Source organism: Strongylocentrotus purpuratus, unplaced genomic scaffold (genome assembly GCF_000002235.5).
Source record: "Strongylocentrotus purpuratus isolate Spur 01 unplaced genomic scaffold, Spur_5.0 spur5_scaffold_21, whole genome shotgun sequence".
Taxonomy (NCBI): Eukaryota; Metazoa; Echinodermata; class Echinoidea; order Camarodonta; family Strongylocentrotidae; genus Strongylocentrotus; species Strongylocentrotus purpuratus.
The window spans coordinates 3,779,270-3,788,921 of NW_022145607.1; the positions used below are offsets into that span (position 1 = coordinate 3,779,270).

The 9,652-nt window shown below is 36.9% G+C and overlaps 2 non-coding genes across 2 annotated transcripts; both read left to right on the forward strand.

Moving 5' to 3' along the window:
* The first annotated feature begins 3,585 nt into the window (after positions 1 to 3,585).
* On the forward strand, positions 3,586 to 3,658 carry TRNAK-CUU. The gene has a single exon. It is a non-coding gene; the product is annotated as a tRNA-Lys (tRNA).
* Positions 3,659 to 4,457: 799 nt separating this feature from the next.
* Positions 4,458 to 4,530, forward strand: TRNAK-CUU. Its single transcript has one exon. It is a non-coding gene; the product is annotated as a tRNA-Lys (tRNA).
* The last annotated feature ends 5,122 nt before the right edge of the window (positions 4,531 to 9,652 follow it).

Genomic DNA, 9,652 nt, shown 5'->3' on the forward strand with positions numbered 1-9,652 from the left:
CTTTGATATGGCATAAATCATGATCCTGCTATACCACACTAGACGGGGAATTTATTCAAAAACATGTATTGGATATCTCACTTGCCAGGCACGAGAAACACGTTTGAATCTTTCATATCTCACTCAAGCGTTTCCAAACATCTCTATTTCACGTCGGAAGGCAGGTTTGGACTGAATCCCTAAGTCGGGATGTAGACTATATGGGGCCAGACAAAATGTGGGGGGGGGGGGGGGGGGCGTGACGAGTGTATGTACGAGTCATTGGAGTAGCGTGGGTCATGGGGGCACTTTTAAAATTAGATCGGAGATACTCGAGAGACTAAGATTCTCGAGTGGAGGTGAGGATGTAAAAATGGAATCATTTGCCTTTCACATTGCTACCCCTCTCCCTCCTGTTGTCCTCTTTTATATTGTTCTTTCTTCTTCCTATTTTGCAATTTACATGGAGATTATCCATAATTATATTCCCTTTTAAGCGCGATGGCTCAGTGGTAGATAAGTGGTCTCGTAACAGGGAGGTCCCGGGTTTGAAACCAATTTGATGCGCTAGTGCCCTTTGGTAAGGCATACTTCCTCATTACCAAGTCCCATCATAGAGAGGACTTAAAGCCATCGGTCCCTTATCGTTTACTTACAAGCATACACATGCTTCTTAGCAGCCAGGTAAAAAAAAAAAACTTAAAAAAACCCCACCAAAATTTAATAATTTTAGATATAATAGGCCAATAGGCAAAAACATACTCGACCTCTTTGAAGTTTTGTAATCACCGGAACGGGGCGTTTGTAACCTTCAGCTCTATCTGCAATATCTGATTTTAAAAATATTTTTATGGGGGCGTTTTCGTTGTAAAGCCTACGACGTATATTAATAATAGAATGGGCACCATTACGGACCTCCAATTATTGAGCGACATTTAAACGTCTCACGGTCTGTATGATTAGTAAATGATTACAACACGAGCCCATTTGTATTCTGAAATCTTACGTGCTTTCTTTCATTTAAACGACAAAGTCTGACTCTATCCTACAGTGACAAATTATCATTATCTGCAATTTTCTTTTTCCTCATCTCCATCTGCATAATGAACATTGTATACTCTTGTTTCTTTTATTTTGATCCATTTACCCTCAAACGCTTTCTTTATCCGAATTCATCTTACAACCGTGCGTAATCTCTTTCATTAATATTCATGAACGATTTTATTAATTTACCTCGATAAGCCGTGGAACCTGTACCCATAATCCTCATCTATAGCTAATAATTCATTCTACAAATCTCATCATCTGCTTAGAGATTCGTGAATACAAAATAAACCGTGTAGTAGTTAACCAAGCTTTGATGAGTCCAAAGTAGGTAGAGAGGAATCTAAGAAGGCACAAATATAGTGGTTTCATCACTATGTTATTGTTTTCGTTTATATTTAGCCGAATTGAAGGCCCAATTTTTTAATTCTGAGCGTTCTCATAATGCTGAATAATGCATTACTTTTTTAATAACTTTCGTTTTGGTATTTATAGTCACTTTCAGCGCACTGTGTATTTTCGGGAATAAGTGATTACCATACAAGGGCTCAGTAGAATTTTTTCAAGGGGGGGGGGGGGGGTTAAAATCGGGCCAAAATTTTCGCAACGACTCAGCCAGCCGCTGAATAAGCGGGGGGGGGGGGGGGGGGGTATTGTCCCCGGGTCAATTTCCTATGGGATAGTAGTCCTATAGCAAATAGGAGTATATGGGGTGGATGCCTGGGGATAACCCAAGTTGTCCTAGGGATAGCTGTCTGCATGTAATTGTCCATATGTATTTGACCGGATCGGAGGTAATTGCCCGGGATAGAAATCAAGGAAACCAATTTCCACCTTCACATAACCTTCACCAACGACCAAAACTGTAATCCTCTTTTACCCATTACTCTTTCATGATAACACCCTTTCCCTTACGTTTCCATAATTATTATTCCCATCTCAATGAATGCTACAGAAATAGTCTTTTATTTAACTTTAATCCATTGGGAAACACAAAAATAGCTCTCAAAGAAACACGATAGTCAGTAAACATGACTAGTGCTTCGTCTCAAATAAAGATGCACTTGACAACTAGACGATGACTTTGTGGTTGAATATAATTGTACGGGTTGGCACGATAAGTCTAGATATTAGCACGATTAGTATTCATGAACCATTAGTTTAAGTAGACCCAGGGGACATATAAAGCTTCCGAGGATGAATGCATTTAAAAGAATATACATCTACTCATTTGAAATAGAGCATACATGTAGGTATAAGTTCATGTATGTGCAGTTCATTCATATAAAAAAATTCTGACATATGAGGGAGCGGAGGGGGGGGGGGGCGGCACCGGAGCAAGCAATCGTCTCAAAATATAATGAAATTAAAGAGAAAAAAAAGGTATTATTAATTCATATGTTGATTTATGTTTATTATAATTTTCTAATTTGCACTCAATTTTATCTTTGTTTAACTTTAATTTTAATTGTTTGTTAACTTTTGTTCAAAAAAGAGAATGATCCTACATTATTGTAGAAATAATAAACATGATAAATATCTTGTTAAGTTGAATTTGAAAATGTTTGTAATATGTTGAGAGAGACATAGGGGAGGGAGGATAAGGTAAGGGAAGAGAGAAGAATTGGAAAAGAGAGTGACGCAACATATATAAATCGCTATTTATGAAAACACCGCACCTTACGTATTTAGTTATATTGGTCTACGACATGGCCAGTGCCCCTTTCTAAATCTTAATAAATGACCAAGTGATACGCCACAGATATATGGCTATGGGGGCATCACTAGACCCAGTTCCTTTTATAGGACACTTGCAGTTCATTTCATCTACACAATATTCTGCTTGACCTACTTTTTAAAGCCGGATTTGAATCTTCTCAATCATTATGGACAAATAAGTAGGTCATAAGCTTACTTCAAGATTGTGAGCAATCGTTTTTCTGAACAATTACAGTTGACAGTAGACGGCAGAGGAAATTCAAAGTCAATGTAGGTCGTAGTTACTGCTCGTTCAAGTGCTCAAGTTTTCTCAGAATGATTTCCATTTTTATCCAGGAGTACCACATTCATTGCATACCAATAGAAAGCTGAGTGCCTTTCGATATCAAGAACATTTCTATTTTTAGAAGGGGATAATACATTTTGTGTTTGGAAAAGAAATAGAAGATCTGTTGTTCGGAGGAATCAAATATGTTAACATTTATAAAGATTGATAAAGTCAAACATTTTAAATCGGATAGATCAAGTTCATGAGCAATAACAATCTAATACAACGTATTTTTTTCTTCATTTAGTGTTGCTCTTGCATTAATACCTGCAATTCTCAAGCCATGCTAAGTGACTTCATACATTGAAACAAAAGAAGAAGAAGAACAAAAACAAGGAGAAGAAGAAGAAGAAGAGGAAGAAGAAGAAGAAGAAGAAGAAGAAGAAGAAGAAGAAGAAGAAGAAGAAGAAGAAGAAGAAGAAGAAGAAGAAGAAAAAGAAGAAGGAAAAGAAGGAAGAAGAAGATAATGGCAAATAGGAATAAAAAATTGGCAAATTGTGATAATAATTATGTAAGCCCGGTTAGCTCAGTCGGTAGAGCATGGGACTCTTAATCCCAGGGTTGTGGGTTCGAGCCCCACATTGGGCGAATCTTTTGGTACGGATGGAATTTCTGAATTTGTTCAAGCTCATATCAAGATTTCACCAATTTTCGAGATAAGACATGCAAAGATGAAGATTTCTGGTACATTTTTTATATTTCGAAAATTACATGCTATATTTTGTAATTTTGCATTCGAGCCTATTAGAGAAAGAATCAACTCCAATTTTTCCTATCAGGATCTGAAAATGTCGTATTCAACCAGACCGGTCGTCATAGAAATGATCGTCTCTATTCAAAAGGCACTAGATAAAATGTATTACACTGTAAGTATAAGTATAAGTAAGTATAATAATTTATTGTCCTTTTCAGGAAATTTGGTTTCCACTGGTTACAGAGTATTACAATACAAATATATAAATGAAATATTACAGGACAGTGATGAATATCTTAGTAAAGATTTAAATAAAAGATAAAATTCGGTGTACACGCAGGATATCTAGAGAAATGTATGGTCTCGTGCAAAAAACATAGGTAAAAGAAGAAGTAGAAGAAGGAGGAAGAGGGAGAAGAAGAAAAAGAAAAAGAAGAAGAAGAAGAAGAAGAAGAAGAAGAAGAAGAAGAAGAAGAAGAAGAAGAAGAAGAAGGAGAAGAAGGAGAAGAAGAAGAAGAAGAAGAAGGAGAAGAAGAAGAAGAAGAAGAAGAAGAAGAAGAAGAAGAAGAAGAAGGAGAAGGAGAAAGAAGGAAAAGAAGAAGAAGAAGAAGAAGAAGAAGAAGAAGAAGAAGAAGAAGGAGAAGAAGGAGAAGAAGAAGAAGAAGAATAAGATCATGATGATAAATTGTGCAAGCCCGGTTAGCTCAGTCGGTAGAGCATGGGACTCTTAATCCCAGGGTCGTGGGTTCGAGTCCCACATTGGGCGAACCTTTTCCATTTTGGTACGGATGGTATTTCTGAATTCGTTCAAAATCATATTGAAATTCGCCCATTTTAGAGAGTAGATGAATGAAATTGAATTGTGCTATGACAGAGCAAAGATAAAGATGCAAGGAACAATGTTTTAATAAGTTTTGCAAATTACGTGCTTCTTTTTTAATGTTGCATTCCACCCTATGCGAGAGAGAAGCAACCCCAATTTTTCATATCGGGATCGGAAAATATTGTGTTGAACCAGACCGTTTCAGAAATAATAGGCTCTATTCAAAAGGTCCTAGATAAAATGTATCATATTGATTATTTTAGTACATATTTAAAATTGAAAATAGGTGTATAGAATATCAGTAAAGAAGAAGAAGAGGAAGACGAAGAAGAAGGAGGAGGAGAAAAGATTGGAGCTGACAGGTATATTTAAACAGTTAAATTAAAAAATCTCCCTAAACAACTGAGCAACACATTATTTTATGTATTATCACAAAACCAAAATAGATAGGCTATTCACTGTATAAGGAAAAAGGATGCATAGAAGAAGACTAATAAGAGGAGGAGGAGGAGAAGAGGGAAAAGACGACAGAGGAAGAGGAGGACGATGGCATGCAGGCATGCACGGATGAAGTGTCGGAATTAAGATGCTGTTTTGGTTCAATAAATCTGGATATCTTCAAGTCTTGTCATTTCAGATGATCACAGTATGATGATGAACACACGAGACATCATTCATCTATTTTCGAGTCAGTCTTTGATTACTAATGGCGTCACAGCGGGATTTTAAAGAGTGGGAGGTCGCTTCCCCTAAAATGTTCACTCCCCTCAGGGTTATTTACTTATGTTTAGTATCTCCTTTAATCACTGATATTGCTCACTACGTTTTACCAGGATACTCTTGTGCTACCAAAACATTGCTTTTATATCCTGACATCATAAAGAACCATTTGCACTCTTTGTATCATTATTGTTATTGTTGTTTTTATTATTCAATTATTTTAATAATCTTACTGTCATTCTGGTACCAAGAGGATGTAGGGTAGGCGTGGTTTGAAATCACGTGATATTTTACAATACGTACTAGTTTTAGCCATTCAAACTCCCTCGACTAGATTCAGGAATCTTCAGGAAAAGAATGGGAAGATACCTGACCCCCCCCCCCTCCAAACCATGGCAGACAGACAATATGATGTCTTGAAGGCGGTAAGAGACAGATAGGCTGGGGTGCTCTAAAAGCCATTAGAGTTATGAGTGTTTGCTGCTATTAGACAAACACTTTAAGATTCATAACCTTATGATAGCAGAGATGATGATTTCCAGCCGGTCAGAGATAGAGAGTAACCAATCTTATGTGTAAAGAGAGAGATGGAGAGAGATGGAGAGAGATGGAGAGAGAGAGAGAGAGATAAAGGGAGAGAGACAGAAAAAAAGAGAGAGACAGAAAGACATAGACAGAGACGGAGACAGAGACAGGGAGAGAGAGGGAGAGAGAGAGAGAGAGAGAGAGAGAGAGAGAGAAGAGAGAGAGAGAGAGAGAGAGCGAGAGAGAGAGAGAGAGAGAGAGAGAGATGCCGAAATAACAAGGCGTTGCTGAAACAGAAATTAAGAGTATTCGTATTGATGGTCATTTATTTAGAAAAAGATATGTAAACTGAGAAATATAATAAGTTAATAGACACAATTAAGATATATTTTAGAAAAGACAAGCAAAAACGAGAAAGAAATACATTGAGACAGCCATGAGGATAATGAGGAAAGAGAGAGAGAGAGAGAGACACACACACACACACACACACGCACACACACACACACACACACACACACACACACACGCAGACAAACATACAAAGGGGAAAGGATAATGAAGAAAGAGAATAAAAGGAGATGAAAATGAATTGAATAAAGAGAGAAGGGAGGGAAGGAGAGGAGAGGAGAGGAGAGGAGAGAGAAACAGTGATAAAGGGAGAGAGACAGAAATAGAGAGAGGAAGAGAGAGAGAGAGAGAGACAGAGACAGACAGACAGAAACCGAGAGAGACAAAGACAAAGACAGAGGGAGAGACAGAGAGAGAGACAGAGGGACAGACAGAGGGACAGATATACAGAAACGGGGGGGGGGGGGGGGAGGGGAGCACAAAATTAAACTATATCATAAATTACTCATAATGACTGTCATGAAAATGTATTAATATTAATAATCATAAATGTAAATTACGTATAGCGCCAAATTCATTCTGTGGAGTGCTCAAGGCGCATGTAGAAATAATTAAGAATTAAACGTTTTTACATGATTTTTTAAGGAATCGGAGGTTAAACACTTTTTGATGTCTTCGGGAAGGCTGTTCCATTAGGTACATGTAAGACACGCGTGAGCAAAGGACCCCCCCCCCCCCTTCCCCCACCCTTCCAAGTTTTTTGCAACTTTAGGAATCACAAGGAAACCGGAAGTGGATGAGAGTAAAGATCTCGCGGGGGTGTAATTTTGGATTAAAGAAATATTGTACTTGTCTGGGGAGCAGAACCGTGAATGCAGTGAAAAGTGAGCAACAAAATCTTGAAGATAATGCGATCTTTATCAGGGAGCCAGTGCAGCGACTGCAAGTCACGTGTGATATGGGTACGCTTTGTAGGCGAAGGGACAATGCGAGCCTCACTCGTTTAACTATAAATAGTTTCCCCAAAACTATTCAGAAGTGTATTATTCAATAGCAGTTTAAGTTTTTGGAATGGCGTTACAAAGTAAACCAATTGCAAACATGTAATATATTATCCGTATATCATTTAGCATGCAATGTCACACATCGAAGAATATACATAATGGAGCATAATAAAGTTACTAAGGCTTTCTGAGAGCTCATTGAAGCACTCTGTGGTTTTCAATAGTCATTAAAAATCCACTGGTGTGTAGTATAGGAGAGAAAGAGGAGTATAGATTTCCAGATTGTCTTTCGAGATGCCTGTGATTATAGACGTAACTCTGTCTTACTCTTCGCCTCATCGCAGACTGAGAGGAGGCTTAATATATGGATGCCAAATGAGGATGATACAGGGAGGTGATCAACGCTAAGCCATGAATAAGAATCATCTCACTTCATTTCAATAATTCTGCTTAATTTAAGATATGATGTTACAGGTTTGAATGATTGAATTTGCATATAATAAAGGTCTTCGAAATTGACGGTTCGCGCAGGGGGGGGGGGGGGGTTAAGTCCAAGGAGTTAGAGAAGAGGGGAGGGAGGGAGAGGGTTTTGGGGTAAATTTTGTTTTTTAATAAAGGAAATACTCATGACTTCATTCTGTATCATAATAATGTTGGGAAATATGAAACTAATTTGTATTCAATTTTATTCTGGCAAAAAGGCAATGCTTGTTCTAGATTTCGGGATGAAACAATTGTGGAGTGCGGTAATATTTCCCATTATGTAATTGGGCCATATTTTAGTCATATGTACTGTGGAATTATGAACAATGAATTATGTTGTAGCTATGTTCGCTAATCAAATTAATGATAAAGAGCTTTGTTATAACTATGTTTTAGTTTGTATAGGACTATGGAAAATGTTTTGCTTCTCTGTTATGTACCAAAAAAGTATTGGAGTTTTGAGAATTAGAATAAAATATGTAATAAAGACAGTGATATATCTACTACCAACACTACCCTTAATACTTCTCATTTACTTCTTATACGACTACGTTCGTATCTTCGCCTGCAATTGTATACCACTCTCCATTTCGATCATAGTATTGATACCCTAAATATGAAATATATACCCGGTTAATAAATATTTCATACGAACAGTAGTAGGCATTAGCTTGAAAAACTGTAAAGTTAGGACACCATTGCCGTGGCAGAATTTGCCTATGTATCCGTTTATCTCGCCTGCAACTTACAAGAAATTGCACCTCTATTAAAGCGAGAATATGATTTGATTATAGGGTCGTAATGGGGTCTTATAGATCGATACGGTGAGCGCGATGAAGGCGAGCACCAAATGCGGATACAGTCAACTGATTTCATATACTGTACAAACTTTGTAAAAAGAGGGAGTTATATACGGAGTGTATGACAAGACCCTAGAGACTTTTGTCTTCCGATTCATAATTTTAGAAATAATCATTTTATTATTATTATTGTTATTTTCATTGTTAAAAAATGCAAAACTTTACATTATTAAAAATGTATTCTACTTTCGAAATGAGACATTTACGCTGGTACCTGCATGCGTGTTATTTTTCATCTGCTCATTAATCTTCTTGTATAATAATTTCATTGATTTATATTCATGCTTGATTTATATTTTATATTTGGATAAAATAAAACGCAATCCTGTTTTAGGGATAATACCATAAATACGGTTATTCAAAGAGAGCATGCATTTGTCAAAGTAAGAAACGTCAGCAAATTTCATCACGTTCCTTTATATCCCAATGTAATTAGGAATTTGCCATGTTGGGTTTGTATGGTTTTTTTGTTTTTTTTATGTTGTTATATATTATACGAGTTTTCTTTGGGGAAAAATAAGTTTATGTAATTTCATATCTGTATTATGTTCATTACATTTTGTTCAATTACTTTTTGGGGAGATATCTTGACAAGCTCATTAATTTGGGTTTGTACCACTTTCCTTTTTCCATTACTGTTTAATATTTTAATGTACTTATGTATATTTTAGTGAACATTTTTGCATGTTATTTACAGTACTCTTTCCAAATGTATATGTTCTTGTAATGTGATTTTTATGGAAATGAATAAACTTAATTGAATTGAATTGAATGTTAATATTTTATGACCCAGAATTTGGAAAAGGGAATGTTAATACATCTAGGCCTACATACATTCAACGATCTTATTGTAACAGAAAGATATACAAATCTATCGGCTCGTTCTGATATGACGCACAACGCGGCGCTTCCCCCCCCCCCCCCCCCCCCCCCATTCATGATGACGTAAAGTGGTATACGCTTCACAGTTCTGTATCTTTCATTACAGGGATTGGGTAACTTTGTCTCAGATTCTGAAACAAAATCCTGGATTTAGCTCATGCTGCAATCATAATTATAAACCTTTAGGTCAGTCAGGAGCCCCATGACTTTTACAAGCCGATCGCCTGTCTGATTATCAAG